Raw genomic sequence first — 19368 nt, forward strand, 5'->3', positions numbered from 1 at the left:
GCTCGCCAAGCCTCGGAGTTGGCCGAGCTCAGTAGCTGCCGTGAAGCACTGGCAACAACGTGCTCAATTAGGTCAACTGGTGGGAATTTATTCTGCAAAACTGTTTCTAGAACCTGCTTTATTAAATAGAATCTGAAATTGGGGCGTCAATTGGTAGGGGAAAGAGAGGGGATTATATGAAATCATCTCGATGAAACTCTTGAATATTGTGAAGCACTATAGAATTTTTTTTTAGCACTATAGAATTTAAAGAATGGTCATTCAACAAAAAATGGTAAAAATTAAATATCTGAAATTGCGTGGAAATTAACAAGTATTCAGAGTGATGATTAGTCGTGATTTAGAGTCATGAATCTAATTTCAGTGATCAAGTAAAATGAAAAAGTTATCAAGTAGTAGTCAAACAGTTTGACCCCAGGTGGCAAAATTGTGGTAACAAAGTTGTAACTTTTACTTAGAAATATGGGAGAAAAAAACCCAGCCTGACATAGAAATCAGCACTGTCACGAGACAAAGGACTTATCTTTAGAGAAAGACTTGTTCAACTACAAGTGAAACAAGACAATGTTGTAAGCATGAAAAACTTAATGAAGAAGATGTAGTTTGAGTGTGTACTCTAAATTCCCTGCTGGGTAGTTAGTACTTGTCTTACAAGAACATGAATTTGTTCACATTTCTATGTCAAATCTGTTGAAAGAAACTTTGGTGCAGAAGGTAGATACCTACAGCTACTCTTGCCATGTTTTTAAAAGCATCCAACTCAGACTGGGGATTGGGACAAAAGATAATGACTTGCCCATTTTATTATAATAATAATTAAAAGAATGTGGTGGTTATACTTGGAATAAAGATAAAAGAGGTATTTATGTGTTTTACAAGCTATTCAATTATTTGATGGTTGCTTATTGAAATGAAGACTTAGTCTACTAAACCACCTCAAACACTAATTGTGGTATAAACATAATTTGGCTTGTAATTGCTTATAATTAGTTGCTTTTCCATTACTATTATGCTTTTTCCCAATGTAATTTTAAGTGAATATAAAAGTGCCAAGAATCTTGGCAAGGTAAGGCCTTGTTAGTTTGATACAGAATAATTTAAATGCTGTCTACCAACTGAATTGATCTTTTGTAAAATATCTTTCTTAAGCATCATTGCTATCATGAAGCTCAAAGTCTCTTCTACTAATTACCAAGTTAGTCAGCTAATCTATTTCAGTGAACTTAATATGTCCAAAACACATCTGTCATTCTTTTATCATCAGCCCTGTTTCTATCATTGAAGATCTTTCCCACTTCACCAGTTTAAAAACAAAAAATTCTTAACATTTTTTGCTTTGCACATGAAGGATTGCCTAAAGAACTTAAAGTGAGTCTCATCCCCCAGACCTTCCTAAGGCACCTCAAATTGTGCTCCTTACCCCTCATTCTCTTTAGTAATCCTTCCTATTGAAATCTTCCTGAAATTTAAAAAAATCCTTACTTGACCCCATTTCTGCCTTCAGCTAACACCCATTTTTTCTGCTCTCCTTCACAGCAAAACTCCCTAAAAGACATGTCTATACTTTCTGTCTCTACCCTCATCTCTTCTTCAAACCCTTGAAATGGATATTTCTCAAAGCCCACATCTTGTCAAAGCCAGTGGTTCAAATAATGGTGGCCGTCCTCATTTAACTCATTCAGTAGCGATACAACTAACTATACCCTCCTTCTTGAAACAATTCTCTAGACTTTTGTGACACCTCTCTTCCTTGGTTTTCCTTTGACACATGTAGATCCTATCCAACACGCCAATGCCCTCGGCTTCCTCTCTGCTACTTCTCCATGTGCACTTTCTTCCTGAGTGACCTGCTTCATCCAGTCCATGGCTTTGTGACATCCACACACTGCTGCTGCTGCTAAGTCGCTTCAGTCGTGTCCGACTCTGTGCGACCCCACAGACAGCAGCCCACTGGGCTCCGCTGTCCCTGGGATTTTACAGGCAAGAACACTGGAGTGGGTTGCCGTTTCTTTCTCCAATGAATGAAAGTGAAAAGTGAAAGTGAAGTCACTCAGTCATGTCCAACTCTTAGCGGCCCCATGGACTGCAGCCTAACCAGGCTCCTCCATCCATGGGATTTTCCAGGCATCCATATACTAGTGACTTTCAAATCTGTTATCTCCAGCTCAATCATCTCTTTTGAATTCCAGATCTTTGGGACACTTGCCTATCTGATGTTTCTGTTTGAATATCTAATAAGCACCTTGAAGCTAATGTGGCTAAGAGAGCCATTCCTTTCCATGCAAAACTTGCCTGCTCTTCACAAAAAGAAAACTAAAATACCCAGCTGTCCTCCATTCAAGCTTCCTGGCTGACATCTCTGCTCTGCTCTTGTTTGTGTATGGTCCATCCTTCTAGCAGCAACTATCTCATTAAATAGCAGTTGCTCAAGACCAAAGTCACCCTTGATCCCACTCTTTCCTGCTTTCTTACCAATCCAGTCTATCATTAGCCTTGTTGGTGATATTCCTAAAACATTTCAAGTATTTCTTTTCTATCTTTGCTACTACCTTAGTTGAGAACACTGAAATTCATTCCCCTGGACTACTGCAGTAGTTTTCTAAACCATCTCTCTGCTTACACTTTGGTCCTCTCAGATGATTTACCACTGAGCAGCAAGAGTGATTTTTTTAAGTCCAATTATGACACTTCTCTTATTTTAATATTGTAAAATTCTCCAATGGTTTCCCATAACACTTAAAATAAAAATGCCCTACCTTAGCCTTGAAACCTCTATATGATCTGGTCCCAGACTAATTCTCCAAGCTCATCTCTACCATTCATTGTCTGTTCCCAGCCATACCAACTATATGCCAATAAAAATTTTTTTAAATAAAAATATAAAATTTGCATTTTCTGAGGATAAATATTTATAGAAATTCAGTTATTTTGCTTATTGCTTATGGTAAAGTTTTAAGTAGTATGGGAATTATGTTCTTTTGAATATTTAATTTATAAATTCTTAGAGAAAATTAGCCCTATTCTCCCCTCCCCCCAGGTCTAAGGGTTAATATCAGAAAGCAGAATCAAGTTTATATCCCAGAGTTTGGAGGCTTCTACTCAGTAGAAACTCAGTAGCTCAAGTGAAAGAACTCACCTACAGACATTTGAGGCTCATTTCAATTAAAAATAAACACAACTTGGTCTTCCTATGGTGAGATCCACAAGACCAGAAACCAATAGCTTATCATCTGTTTTGTGGTGCTTCACACTTAAATACTAATAGCCAACTATCAGTCATTTGAAGAAAGCCTTCAGTGTTTGAAAAGAGACCAAAGTAAATAATAATAGGAAAAAAAAGGAAAACAAAAAACAAAATAATTATAGGAAGTAGAAACAAACGTCTAAGAAAAAAGACCATAATTATACTCCATAGGGATGAGAGAAGATAGTTTATCCATAAAAACCAAACCAAACAAAAACAGAATACTAAATAAACAAGAAACATTCAAAGATGTTTGTTTGAAACAAAACAACAAAAATAAAAGAAAACAGTTCTTGGAAATTAAAAACAGGATAGCTGAGAGTGTTTAAAAGAAAAAAAAGGCGGGGGATAAATTTAATGCAATTTCTGAGAAAGTAGGAAAAGCCAGAGTTGAAAGACAGGAGAGAAAAGATAGAACATTAGTTGATCAATCCAAGAGTCTCCAAACTCAAATAATAAGAGTTCTAGAAAGAAAGAAGAGGGAGGAGGTGATTATCAAAGAAATAATAATTAAAATTTCAGAATAGAAGAATCGATTGAAAGGACTCCCCTCTTACCTCATACAATAAATGAAAAAAAAAAAATCTAAACCAAGATACATAATTGTGAAATTTCAAAACACTTTGGATAAAGATTTTTAAAGTTTCCAAGACCAAAAAAAAAAAAAAGGGTCAAAATCAGAAGATAAAGAATCAGAGAGCACTGGATTTTTCAACAGTAACACTGAAAGCTTAAAGACAGGAGAGCAACATCTTTAAACTTTTCAGGAAAATATATTTTTACCTGAGGACTCTAAACCTAGTCTCAAGCAGTACCTAGACTGGCTTTTTTTCATTTTTCTTTTTTGTCAATTATTTATTCTTTTGTTGAGGTATAATTAACATATAACATTATATTAGTTTTGGGTATACAGTATAATGATTCTATATTTATATGCATTGTAAATGTCTAGTTATCATTTGCTACTATCAATAGTTACAAATAATTTTTTTCTTTTGTGATGAGGACTTTTAAGATTGACTCTTTTAGCAACTTTCAAATGTGTAATACAGCATTATTTTATTAACTATAGTTGCCATGCTGTACATAATTAGTAGCTTAGTTTCTTGATAGACACTGTGCTAAACTGAATGCAAAGCACTAGTAAAAGCAAATTGTCACAACTTATTATAACCTACTAATGTAATCAACGAAAGCAAGTGATCCTTATAAACTATGAAAAATCTGAAGCCAAATGTGATTGTTTGCATCACAGAGAGAATGGTATTATAGTTATGGTGTGTGTGCATTCTAAGTCTCTTCAGTCGTGTCTGACTCTTTGTGACGCTATGGACTATAGCCTGCCAGGCTCCTCTGTCCATGGAGATTCTCCAGGCAAGAATACTGGAGTGGGTTGCCATGCCCTCCTTCAGAGGATTTTCGCCACCCAGGGCTTGAACTGGTATCTCTTATATAAGTCTCCTACATTGGCCGGTGGTTTCTTTTTACCACTAGGGCCACCTGGCCAATGGAACCAAACTCTTAAAGAATTAAGTTCTGTTCATGGCTTTTTCTCTTGTACTCTTCTTGTTTGAGAAAGACAATTAAAGGAATAACTGGATCAATAAACTGTCAGTATTGATATGTTGGGCTTCCCTGGTGGCTCAGTCAGTAAAGAATCCACCTGCAGTGTAGGAGAGCTGGGTTCAATCCCTGGGTTGGGAAGATCCCCTGGAGGAGGGCATGGCAACCCACTCCAGTATTCTTGCCTGGAGAATCCCCATGGACAGAGGAGCCTGGCGGGCTACAGTCCATGGGGTCACAAAGAGTCGGACATGACTGAGCACCTAAGCACACATCGATGTGTTTTCTCTCTTAGGATGTCTTTGTTTGGAGCTTTAGAACAAAAGCTATTCTGGCACCTGCAAACAGGTTTTAGTTGGTTACCCAAAGGTTCCTCTCATCCTGGACACTAGAAAATTCCTTGGGAAACAAGTAGCCTTAGTATATACCCTGCTCCCATTTTTGATAGACTAAGCGATACCTGCCATATACCAGAATCCTACCTTGTTTTGGAATAAGAATATGCTGATATGATTCGGAGAAGGCGATGGCACCCCACTCTGGTACTCTTGCCTGGAAAATCCCAGGGACAGAGGAGCCTGGTAGGCTGCAGTCCATGGGGTTGCAAAAAGTCAGACACGACTGAGCGACTTCCTTTCACTTTTCACTTTCATGCATTGGAGAAGGAAATGGCAACCCACTCCAGTGCTCTTGCCTGGAGAATCCCAGGGATGGGGGAACCTGCTGGGCTGCGGTCTATGGGGTCACACAGAGTCGGACCCGACTGAAGTGACTTAGCAGCAGCAGCAGCAGCAGCTGATATGATTAGACTCTTCCACAGCCTGAACTTCCAACTTGAAAGAACCAAAAAAAAAAAAAAAAAAAAAACCTGAAAAGTCCAATTTCAACATATCCTGTATCTGGGAACTTGAGATAGTAATTGTTTCATTCCTACCCACATGCCCTTCTGAGAGAGTCAGCCCCACCCACAGTCCATGGTAGGGGCAGCCCTATGGGCATTAGACCTTGTCTCCTAAGCCACAGCTGATTGGAACAGTGGAGAACAAGGTTTTTTTGTGTGTGTGATCAGTTGAATCCAGAGACCTAGATACTGAGTAACTCCATGGAGGGTGTAGAGCATAAAGTGAGGAGGACTCAGGACAGGCAGTCATTTTTATGCCTTATACACGCAAATAAAGAGAGAAAACTGGTCTTCAGAAATACCCCATAACCTAGATGTGCCAAAGGAAGCAGAAATTATACAGCCTTAGAGAAAGAGAACAGTGGTCTGTCAGATTTGACCGTTTCTATATTTATATTTGGGATCCATGAGATTTCCCTCTGGATTTTTAACTTAGTGCTTTTTACATGAATTAATTTAATATAGCTTCTTTTTGCTTATAACCAAAGAATCTTTGACTCGACAGTTGTTAAATATGCATTTTTGCAACCCCACACTTTTACATTTTCATACCTCTCGTAACCCATTTTAAGTTGGTTGTGGGCATGGAAATATCAGAGAGGAGAAGACATTTCCTTTCCAATGTCCCATAGAAGAGATGCCTGGATCCTTCTAGTCACAGGGATTCAGAAGCACTTAAAGGGTCAACTTCTTCAAGACTCAGCCTGCTTTTCAGCAGTTCTGGTAGATGCTAGAAGAAACCAGATGACCAGCCACCTGACTAATAACATATAATTTGATACCACTTACCAATTTATAATTATGTCAAACTATAATTGGGGAGTAAATATTGTTATAAAGTTATTAAATATGTTATGATTTGTTATTATTTCAGTACTGTTTTGTAAAATAAATCTATTAAATCTTAGTTGCATGTTCTTAACCATCAGTTTTTCTGTAGATTTAATACATACAGTTATAGGTTGTTGTTTTTTTTTAATGTTTTTAGTATTTATTTGACTGTGGTTGGTCTTAGTTGCCACATGTGGGAGCTAGGATCTAGTTCCCTGACCAGGGACTGAACCCAGGCCCCCCACATTGGGAGCTCAGAATCTTAGACACTGAACCACCAGGGAAGTCCCCAGTTACAGTTTTTAAAGTATACATGCACATTTTTAGAAATTCTTCACTTACGACCTTGGTCTCAGGATTCTTAAAATTCTGGAGGAAAATAAGCAATTTTACAAAAAACAAATTGAATGTGACCAAACTATCGACCTTATTAGATTTTATCTGCTAGAGAGAGCAGATTCTAAAACAATAGTAGGGGGATTTCCCTGGATTTCCCTAGTGGCTAAGATTCCATTCCCAATGCAGGGGGCCCAGGTTCCATCCCTGGTCAGGGGACTAGATCCCACATGTTGAAACTAAGAGTTCACATGCTGCATTCTGTGTAAAACAGTGAACGCCATGCAGTTCAAAATCACGTTGTTCAGCGATCAACTGTATATACTTTGTGTGTATCTGCTCAGTCGCTCAGTTGTGTCCAACTCTTTGTGACCAGGTGCCTTGGTCCATAGAATTTTCCAGACAAGAATACTGGAGTGGGTTGCCATTTCCTTCTTCAGGGCATCTTTCCGACACAGGGATCAAACCTGCGGCTTCTGTGTGCCCTGCACTGGCAGCCGGATTCTTTACCACTGAGCCACCTAGGGAGCCCAAGTATATACTTTCCTCATTCACAATTATGATTAATTAATAACTAACACTCAAGGAGTATTTATCGACTCAGATTTACACTTACGTCTAAGGAGTTATATAGAAAGGAGTGATTCCTTTCCCTTTTGCACTCATTTATTTTCCTTTTCGTGTACCTTAGTGACTTACATGAAAATGAATTGTAACTCATTTAAATTCTAGTCTCCAGTGTGAAGTAGTTTATTGCTTAACTCAACAAGGCTTTAACTGGGAGTATGAGAAGGGGAGTGTCAGCATTTCCCAACAGTAAGGTCTTTAGCAATTAAGGCGTGGTACTAAAGAGCCCCATTCCAGTAAAACATGTTCCTGCTCTTCATCTTCTACTATGCAGTAAACAATCCTTAAATAAAGGGAAAAAACTAGAAAGAAAAAAAAACACCATCCAAAACCGAAAGTCATCTATAGCCTCAGAAAATTCCTGGACATAAACTATCAGTCACTGGATTTTCCTTCATCTCTGCCAAGTTCCACAGCCTCTGAGCAGGTTTCCCAACAGGAGATGAGAGAGGAGGGGCAGGCAAATGTTGCTAAGTAACACACAGGGTACAGTTGTGCAGTGGGCCTATCAAATGACACAATCTTGAGCTTTGTGCTGGTTCACAATCATTCCACGATGTAATACAAGAGCTGTAGTATTATGTAGATACAGAGAGGCAAGATAGATCATTCCTAACCCCAACGGTTATTTCCGAAAGATCACGTAGTTTAAGAAAGATACGGTTACTTACACCTATGAATTTTTCTTGTTAGTCTTTTCCCTGGAACATTTTCAGGGGTAGGTATCATATTTTTGTATTTGTGAATTAACAAATTAGGTCAATCACTTATTCATTCAACAACTATTCATCCAGTACCTATTGAAGCATTGTTACAACTTAAGTATTAAAATTGAGACTCACTGATATCATGAATTTTCTTTAGAAGTTGGTTATAAAAATGAAAAAGAAAAAAAAGAGGGAAAAAGCATTAAGATCAAAATCATCAATTCCTTAAAATGTTTATTATTGTTGCATTTTATTTTTAAGCTTAGAATATATGCTTTTATTTGATATGCTATGGGTTATAAAAACAGGTTTTTCCCAATTATTATGGAAAGTAGAGAGGAAATCCAAACATGAATAGCTACATAATACACATTGGAAAAGACATGGTTATAGAAGCATTTACCAGAATTCCCTTTTAAACAAGGCACTGTTTTGTAATCCAATTTATATACATTTTAAAAAGAATAGTATTGTCTAAAGTGACCTGTGCCTGTTATTTTCTTATGCATATTTATCCCCTATTCTATACCTAGGATAAGTTTACTTTTGGGGGGGGGGACAAATTTATTATGCCTAAAATATATACACAATGCTAATATTTATTGAACATCTAATTTATACAAGCTGGAGTGATGCTAATTATGCATGCTTTGTCTCCTTTATGTTTTAAGAAGTAGATACTGTCATCATCTCCACTTTACAGATAGTAAAACTAAGGTTAAGTAAGTTGTGTAAAGTCATACAGCTTGAGTTACAAGAAGCAGACCCGGGCAGTCTGTCTGTAGAACCCTCCCCATTAATCACTATACTATACAACTCCCCATTAGCTTCATTGTCTTTCCTGATAAAAATTTCATATGGTACATTAAGATGTTTCTAAGACTTAAGAGTGTTGACTAGAGAACTCTCTGTTCCCTCCATTCTTCCCCTCTAGTAACTAGAAGTTAGTTTTGAGTCTATGAGTCTGTTTCTGTTTTGTAAACAAGTTTATTTGTGTAATTTCAGATTCTGCATACAAGGGATGTCATACAGTAATTGTCCTTCTCTGACTTACTTCATTTAGCATAACACCGATTCACTAAGTCTTGACTGGGCCCAGGAATCTCATTGCTAACCATCTCTTAGGTAAGTCTTACTATTTGGGGTAGGAAATCTCTCTGCTATGTCTGTTTTCATACGTTCTCTTTGTCTTTGGCATTCTGAAGTTTCACCATGATATGACTAAGTATGGATTTTGGCTAGGCACAAGTTCTTTTTATTCTACTTAAAATTGATTGAGATTCTTGGACATGTGGATTAATGTCTGTGGTAGGTAGAATAATGAACCCTCAAAGATGTCTATGTCATAATCTTCAAAACCTGTGACTGTTAGGTTACTTGACAAAGAGAGATTAAGGTTGCAAATGAAAATAAGATTGCTAATCAGATGACTTTAGAGAGATTATCTTGGATTATCCAGGTGGGCCCAATTTAATCACAAAGGTCCTTCATTATGGAAAAGGGAGGCAGAAAAGGAAGGGTCAGAAAGGAAGGGTCAGATATGAGGAAAAACTTGACCTGCTGTTCTCCTTCTGAAGACGGAGGCTGAGGGCCGGGAACCAAGGAATACAGGCAGCCCCTAGCAGCCGCGGGGCTTCCCAGGTGGCTCAGTGATAAAGAGTCCTCCTGCCAATGCAGGATCCTCAGGAGGTGTGGGTTTTATCCCTAGCTTGAGGGAATCCCCTAGAGAAGGGCATAGCAACCCACTCCACTATTCCTGCCTGGAGAATCCCATGGACAGAGGAGCCTGAAACGCTACAGGCCATAAGGTCACAAAGAGTTGGACACAGCTGAGCAACTGAGCATGCACACACACACAGAAGCTCCAAAGGTCAAGAAAATAGATGCTCTCCTAGAGACTCCAGAAAGGAACACAGACGACAATATCTTGCTTTTAGCCCAGTGAGACGCGAACTGGATTTCTCACCTACAGAATTGTAAGACAATAAATTCGTGTTGTTTTAAGCCATTAAGGTATGCTAATTTGTTATTAAATGCATTGTGGTTCAGTTCAGTTCAGTCACTCAGTCATGTCCGACTCTTTGCGACCCCATGAACCTCAGCATGCCAGGCCTCCCTGTCCATCACCAACTCCCGGAGTCCACCCAAACCCATGTCCATTGAGTCGGTGATGCCATCCAACCATCTCATTCTCTGTCGTCCCCTACTCCTCCTGCCCTCAATCCCTCCCAGCATCAGGGTCTTTTCTAATGAGTCAGCTCTTTGCATCAGGTGGCCAAAGTATTGCAGTTTCAGCTTCAACATCAGTCCTTCCAATGAACACCCAGCACGATCTCCTTTAGGATGGACTGGTTGGATCTCCTTGCAGTCCAAGGGACTCTCAAGAGTCCTCTCCAACACCACAGCTCAAAAGCATCAATTCTTCAGCACTCAGCTTTCTTTATAGTCCAACTCTCACATCCATACATGGCCACTGGAAAAACCATAGCTTGACTAGATGGACCTTTGTTGACAAAGTAATGTCTCTGCTTTTTAATATGCTGTCTAGGTTGGTCATAACTTTCCTTCCAAGGAGTAAGCTTCTTTTAATTTCATGGCTGCAATCACCATCTGCAGTGATTTTGGAGCCCCCCAAAATAAAGTCTGACACTGTTTCCCCATCTATTTGCCATGAAGTGATGGGACCGGATGCCATGATATTAGTTTTCTGAATGTTGAGCTTTAAGCCAACTTTTCATTTTCCTCTTTCACTTTCATCAAGAGGCTCTTTAGTTCTTCTTCACTTTCTGCCATAAGGGTGGTGTTATCTGCATATCTGAGGTTATTTATCTTCTTTCACCATTTCTGGAAAAATTCCAGCCATTATCACTTTTAATATTGCTTCTTCATTGTTTCTTTTCTTTAGGAACTCTGATTCAACATATATCAACCTTTTCTTCATTTTTCGTGGCTCATAATCTTGCTTTTGGATCTGTTCTCTTTTACAGTCTTTAGATCTATTTTCATGTACTAATTCTCTTTTCAGTTACATTTCTAATGATGTTTAACCTGATCATTAAAATTTTCATTCAACAATAACATATTTCCTTTTAAGAGGTCTTGTTTAGTTCCTTTGCAAACTTCACTGGTCATTTTTTTTTTAACATTTTATTTTTTATTATTCAGATTTTCAACCTTATTTATTTCTTTAAAGATAATAAACACACTTATTTTATATTCTGTAACAATCTAATATCTGAAGCTTTTCTATAAGAAAGTGTTAGTTACTCAGTTGTGTCTGACTCTGTGACCACATGGGCTATAGCTTTTCAGACTCCTCTGTCCATGGAATTCTCCAGGCAAGAATACTGGAGTGGGTAGATTCCCTTCTCCAGGGGATCTTCCTAAACCAGGGACTGAACCCGGTCTCTTACATTGCAGGCAGATTCTTTACTATCTGAGCCACCAGGGGAGCCTTCCTTAAATTGCTTCTGATTCATGGTACCTTGTTTTCTAGTGTGTTTTATACATTGACTTAAAGCTCACGGTTCCTGTAGGAACTGTTTGAGGCTGGAGTTGAAGGATGTTCTCCAGAGAGGACATCCTTCTACTTATACTAGCTGCCGAGAGTAGTACCAACTTAGGACAACTCTAATATAAATTTTCAGCATAAAGTGTTTGGGACCACCTAGACATTAAGACGGAGAAGGCAATGACACCCCACTCCAGTACTCTTGCCTGGGAAATCCCATGGATGGAGGAGCCTGGTGGGCTACAGTCCATGAGGTCGCTAAGAGTCTGACATGACTGAGCGACTTCACTTTCACTTTCACTTTTCACTTTCATGCATTGGAGAAGGAAATGGCAACCCACTCCGGTGATCTTGCCTGGAGAATTCCAGGAACAGGAAAGCCTGGTGGGCTGCCGTCTATGGGGTCGCACAGAATTGGACACGACTGAAGCAAGTTAGCAGCAGCAGCAGCAGACATTAAGAACTATGAAAGGGTTGAGATTTTACCCTGCTACAGTTAGCCCACCATAATTGCATGAATTTTAGCAGAAGATATGTGACCCTTGGGTCAGAGACTAAGGACTCAAAGCAAAAACAGTAGCCAGAGTGTCAGCATTTGTGTTGGTTCCTCACATCGCAATTCCCACAGGGCACACAATGTGGGTTAGGTGACATCTATACATGCAGTAAGTTGCATCAGAGAAAAGGAACACTGAACTTATAGAACATGGATATTTTATGATGGGCAGAAAACATGCCTGCCTTTTTTTCACAGAGGTAGACATTATGGCTGTCTTCCAAGGTTGTAAGCAAATCTGTCTCCTGAGGGAGATATTATCATTATCCTGCAAAACTATAAAAACTGTTGAAAAGATAGTCTGGAACAAAGACAGTTCCAGAAACTTGAGACAGTCATGAAGAATTCTCTCTTAAGAGGAGGTAGTTTTAATTGGGCCATGAATCTCTGCTTGTATTTGCAAATTATTAGTATAGCTTTTCCTTCCCTTCTATCCAGAGCCAAGGTCAAGATTGGTAAGGTGTCCAAGTTTGTGTATGTGTATATATGTATGTATTTGTGAGAATCTCCTATTAGATACCCTACCTTGACGAGGATTTTGGATTTGTCTCCTGTCCCTACATCCTTCCTGACCATCAGAACACTAGTTCAAGTTGATCAGAATTTAAAAGATACTCCCCCATAAAATCTTCCTTTTATGCGTTTACCTCTCCAAATCCCTGCTTTCACTTGGCATTTGGCCTTTCTTAACTCTTTTGCTAGTTCAGTAATGTATTTGAATAGATGTTTCTTATGTTCTATCCAGTTTGTGTGTGTGTGTATGTGAAAGAGAGAGGGTTATTCTGTGTCTCTAATCTCCCATACTGCCAGGATGGCTAAAATGGAGGGAAGATAATAATGACTGAAGTTCAGGGTATCATGAGTCATCTGTATGAGTGCTGGATTCATCCAGAAAGCTGGCAGGCTTAGACACGAATATACTTAACCAACATGATTAGGAAATGAGGTTTTTCAGTTAACTAGATTTCTCCACTAGTTATCTGAAGAACTGTCTGCTTTGAGAGTAATATCACCCCACAAAGGCTGTTATGTACAGGAAGCAAAGCTCCAGTTTTCTCTGAGTTGTATGTAGTCACTGCACACAGGTAAGAAACAGGAGGGAAAAGGGGCAGGGCAAAATCTTTAAAAAATAACATTGCTGTTGAAGATAAGACGTAAACTGGTTAGAACTGATTAGACCCAAGATGGTGGAAGATTTGACTTCCAGTAGGCCTTGAGCTTCATTATATGCTCATTATAATACAGAAGCATGCTAAATCACACACCCATGGGTGTCAAGGCAGTTTTGAGGCTGACCATAAAAGAACAAAAAGTGGATGGTGGTCCAATGCCTGGAAATCTCTGTCCCTTCTCCAAAATAGACGGAATAATCCTCCCATTCCTTAGCCTATGAAATTACTCAGCCCATGTAAAGTAACCACCTGTATTTTGGGGCCTCACTTTCTGAGATGGCCCACACTCTGTCTATGGAATGTGTATCTCCTTATATAAATCTGCTTTAACACTTAGTTCTCAGAGCAGAGCCCCCTTGCCGGCCCACTTATATCCCTCACAAGTGTCCTATATTAACACAACTACTTCTTGCCTATCACTTTGTTTCTCACTGAATTCCTTCTGTACTGAGACATAAAGAACCTTAGCTTCAGCAAGTCCAGACACCAGGTAAGTGATTTTAATTAAAAGACAGTGGGTTCCAGATGCAGACATAGAGAACAAACTTGTGGACCCAGTAGGAGAAGCAGAGGGTGGGACAAATTGAGAGAATCGCATTGAAACATAGACATTACCATATGGTAAAATAGCTAGCTAGTGGGAAGCTGCTGTATAATACATGGAGCTCAACACAGTGGTCTGGGACAACCTAGAGGGGTGGGATGGAGTGGAGAGTGGGAGGGAGGACCACAAGGGAGGGGAAATACGTAGACTTATTGCTGACTCATGTTGTAGGGCAGAAACCAACACAACATTGTAAACCAATTATCCTCCAATTAAAAAATAAATTAAAAGAAAAATAAAAGACAGTGGGTTTGAGTCCCAGACTGTGGATTCAAGTTCCAGTCTGAGTTTTGGCTGGGTTTGAATCCCATCTGAGGCGCAATCGGGTTTGAGTCTCAGTGTGAAACTAGGTGTGTGGTTTCAGCTGTAGTCACTGATTATTTTGTTGGCAATTTTAGAAATGCTGCATGTGCTTAATTTCATACTTTTGACATAGTAACTATTTCGTCACCTTTGACATAGTAACTACTAGGTCACTGCAGGTGTTCAGACACTGAAAATTTTCTCCTCAGTTCAGTTCAGTTCAGTTCAGTCGCTCAGTCATGTCCGACTCTTTTCGACCCCACGAATCGCAGCACGCCAGGCCTCCCTGTCCATCACCAATTCCCAGAGTTCACTCAGTGTCCATCGAGTCGGTGGTGCCATCCAGCCATCTCATCCTCATTTCTTCTCATCCAAAGAAATCCCAGGGCTGATCTCCTTTAGGATGGACTGGTTGGATCTCCTTGCAGTCCAAGAATTTCCAAAGAAATTCTTTGGAAGGACTGATGCTAAAGCTGAAACTCCAGTACTTTGGCCATCTCATGCGAAGAGTTGACTCACTGGAAAAGACTCTGATGCTGGGAGGGATTGGGGGCAGGAGGAGAAAAGGACGACAGAGGGTAAGATGGCTGGATGGCATCACTGACTTGATGGACGCGAGTCTGAGTGAACTCTGGGAGTTGGTGATGGACAGGGAGGCCTGGCGTGCTGCGATTCGTGGGGTCGCAAAGAGTTGGACACGACTGAGTGACTGAACTGAACTGAACTGAGGAGAAAATTTTCAGTGTCTGAACACCTGCAGTGACCTAGTAGTTACTATGTCAAAGGTGACGAAATAGTTACTATGTCAGAAGTATGAAATTAAGCACATGCAGCATTTCTAAAATTGCCAACAAAATAATCAGTGACTACAGCTGAAACCATACACCTAGTTTCACACTGAGACTCAAACCCGATTGCGCCTCGATGGGATGGCCCACAATTAGCAGCATTGGCATCAGGACCACCTGCAGTGCAGACAGGAATGTAAATCTTAGTCCCCTGCCCAGCCCTACAAGAATCAGAATCTTCACCTTAGTCAGATCTTCAGATGGTTCATTTGTGCATTAATGTTTGAAAAGTACTGCCCTAGAAAAATACTTCAAAGGTATAGTTGCTTATGACTCTAACAGTAATAAAATTTGGAGGTGTTTATAATAGGATGGAGAAGGCATGGTTTAAATTGCAAGATCAAACCAGTCTATCCTAAACGAAACCAACCTGGAATATTCATTAGAAGGACTGATGTTGAAGCTGAAGCTCTAATACTTTGGCCACCTAATACGAAGAGCTGACTCACTAGAAAAGACCCTGATGCTGGGAAAGATTGAGGGCAGGAGGAGAAAGGCGCAACAAAGGATGAGATGGTTGGATGGAATCACTGACTCAGGGGACATGAGTTTGAGCAAACTTCAGGAGATAGTGAAGAATGGAGGATCCTGGCGTGCTGCAGTCCATGGGGTTGCAAAGAGTCAGACACGACTTAGTGACTGAAAAACAACAACAAGAAAAGGATCAGAATCTAGGAATTCCCTGTGGTCCGGTGGTTAGGATTCTGTGCTTTCACTACTGAGGGTGCAAGCTGAATCCCTGGTTGGGGAAGAAAACCATGCTGTATAGCCAAAAAACAAAAACAAAACCAAATCAGAATCTGAGGTCCACTCCTAAGTAACAGTGTAACAGTCAGCAAATCACTTAACATATCTAAATGTGGGATCTTAATTCACAAGATTGTTAAAGAAAAAAAAAAGTGCCTATGACAGGGCCTTCCTGCTGGCTCAGTGGTAAAGAGTCCACCTGCCAATGTAGGAGACATTAGAAAACTTAATTTAGACAATCAGAGGAATATTTTATGTATCAGCTACAGGCAGGGATACTAAAACTTCAGTCAGAATTCTTCTAATTTCTATAGAAGGAATAAATATTTTCTGGAAGAAAATATTCTTTTGTACCTACTAAGAGGGACCAACTCTTCATCAGCTTATATATATTATTAACTTTCTTTTCCCATGAGGTTCATTCTCAGTAAAATAAAGGTGTGTGTGCATATATATTTATATATGTAATATATAAATATATTTAAAACTTCTGAACTTAAGCCAGTTGATGTCATGTTTTACTACAATTTTAAAATGAAAATATTGACAAATTAAAAAAAATAAAATGAAAATATTAGCATAGAATTCCTATGAATTTACTAAGAGTTTGAAATAAAAATACATGATCAAAAATGTTTGAGAGATACTCTATGTGAAAAACATTATGGCAAATTACCCACAGTCTATATACTATTGTGAGTTTTGCTTGTTTGATGTTTACTCCACAGTATGAATGGACATCCCTTCCTATTAATGTTTCCTTATCGGCTAAGACAGTATGCGGCAGACCTAGGTTTGATCCCTGGGTTGGGAAGATCACCTGGAGGAGGGCCTGGCAACCCACTCCAGGATTCTTGCCTGGAGAATCCCATGGACAGAAGAGGTGCAGTCCATGGGTCACAGAGTCAGACATGACCAAGCACTAGGCATCCAGCACAGTGGCTCAGATGGAAAGGAACCTGCCTGCAGTACAGGAGACTGGGTGTGATCCCTGCATCAGGAAGATCCTCTGGAGAAAGGAATGGCAACCCACTTCAGTGTTCTTGCCTGGAGAATTCCATGGACAGAGGAACCTGGTGATACAAATTAGATTTGTACCATTTTAAAAAAGTATTTCATTTTATTTTTTTTGGTCATGTCCCAAGACATGTGGGATCTTAGTTACCCAACAAGGAGTCAAACCTATGCCCCTGCACTGGAAGCACTGGGTTTGAACTGCCAGAGAAATCCCATAAACCATTCTTTTAAACAGCTATGGCATAATCCACTGAAAGGATGTGCTATTATTTATTTAACCATATTTTAACTCTTTCTAATTTTTATCATAAAAACTATGGTCATGCACATCTTTGTACATATATCTTTGCACACCTGCCTCATTATTTTCTTTTTGTCCACTTAAGTTACTGCTTTATTTTTTCATTCTCCATAGAACACTGATTTTATAACACTGAATAGTCTGATATGTACCATTACAGCAAAACTTCTACTTTCTGAAAGATTAGGATAAACAGATCATCACGGATCTAACTAGTACATTTACTAAAACATATCATAATGATAAAAACAAATGATCACACACAATAATTTTCACATTGACATAAAATTGGTATCGTCCCTGTTGAATAAATTTTGCATTTCATCTTTATTATGTTCCAATACTCTTATTGAATTATCTTAGTTTCAACTAATAACGAATAACATTTCAGAACTGTTAAGACTGATCAATGTCATTGCCTACATATATTGATCACCTGTCAAAGACACTAGCTTGCCTGATTACTTCTTTTTAAAACTGAAGTATAGTTGATTTACAATATTGTCTTAGTTTCAGGTGTACAACACAGTGATTTAGTTTTATATATACATATATTTTTTCAGATTATTTTCCATTATAGGTTATTATAAGATACTGAATACAGTTCCCTGTGCTATACAGTAAATCCTTGTTGCTTGATTACTTTTTTGGAAGTTCTCATAAGTAGAATTGTTAAGTCAAAAGGGATATATATTTAAAATTTTAGGGACTCTGGGGGTCCAGTGGTTAAGAATCTGCTTGCTAATGCAGGGGACACAGGTGTGACCCCTGGTCCCAGAGGATCCTCCCACGTGCCATGGAGCAACTAAGGCTGGGTGCCACAACTTCCGAGCCTGCACTCTAGAGCCCATGCTCCAAAGCTACAGAAACCACTGCAATGGGGAGCCTACACATGCCACAAAGAATAGCTCCCACTCGCCACAACCAAAGAAAGCCTGTGTGTAGCAATGAAGACCCAGCACGGCCAAAAAGTAAATAAATAAAATAAAATTTTATTTATTTAAAATATAAATTTATTTATTTTAATTGGAGGTTAATTATTTTACAATATTGTATTGGTTTTGCCATACATCTACATGAATCCACCACAGGAATACACGTGTTCCCCATCCTGAACCCCCTTCCCTCCTCCCTCCCCGTACCATCCCTCTGGGTCATCCCAGTGCACCAGCCCCAAGTATCATGCATCAAACCTGGACTGGCGATTCGTTTCATATATGATATTATACATGTTTCAATGCCATTCTCCCATCATCCCACCCTCTCCCTCTCCCACAGAGTCCAAAAGACTGTTCTATACATCTGTGTCTCTTTTGCTGTCTCGCATACAGGGTTATCGTTACCATCTTTCTAAATTCCACATATATGCATTAGTATAAAAATATGGAATGCTTCACGAATTTGCGTGTCATCCTTGCGCAAGGGCCATGCTAATCTTCTCTGTATCATTCCAATTTTAGTATATGTGGTGCCAAAGCGAGCACAAAATAAAATTTTAAATGTATATTGCCAGAATGCTTCTGAGAAAGTATTTTTGTTGTTCAGTCACTAAGTCATGTGACTTTGCAAATGGACATGGACTGCAGCACACCAGGTTCACCTGTCCTTCACTATCTCCTGGAGTTTGCTCAAGCTCATGTCCATTGAGCCAGTGATGCTATCTATCCACCTCATCCTCTGTCACCCCCTTCTCCTCCTGCCCTCAATCTCTCCCAACATCAGGGTCTTTTCCAATAAGCCAGCTCTTTGCATCAGGTAGCCAAAGTATTGGAGCTTCAGTATTAGTCCATCCAATGAATATGCAGGGTTGATTTCCTTTAGGATTGACTGGTTTGATCTCCTTGCACTCCAAGGGACTCTCAAGAATCTTCTCCAACACCACAGTTCAAAAGCATCAGTTCCTTGGCGCTCAGCCTTCTTTGTGGTCCAATTCGCATATCCATACATGACTACTGGAAAAAGAATAGCTTTGACTATATATGGATGTTTGTCGGCAAAGTGACATCTCTGCTTTTTAATACACTGTCTAGGTTTGACAAAGCTTTTCTTCCAAGGAGCAAGTGTCTTTTAATTTCATGGTTTCAATCACTGTCCTCAGTG

The 19368-nt window shown here is 39.3% G+C and overlaps 1 non-coding gene across 1 annotated transcript; it reads right to left on the reverse strand.

The window, feature by feature from the left end:
* Nucleotides 1–18645: 18645 nt before the first annotated feature.
* LOC120863129 lies at nucleotides 18646–18752 on the reverse strand. The gene has a single exon (XR_005720932.1). It is a non-coding gene; the product is annotated as a U6 spliceosomal RNA (small nuclear RNA).
* Nucleotides 18753–19368: the final 616 nt, after the last annotated feature.

The sequence above is a fragment of the Oryx dammah genome, unplaced genomic scaffold (genome assembly GCF_014754425.2).
Source record: "Oryx dammah isolate SB20612 unplaced genomic scaffold, SCBI_Odam_1.1 HiC_scaffold_4, whole genome shotgun sequence".
NCBI lineage: Eukaryota > Metazoa > Chordata > Mammalia > Artiodactyla > Bovidae > Oryx > Oryx dammah.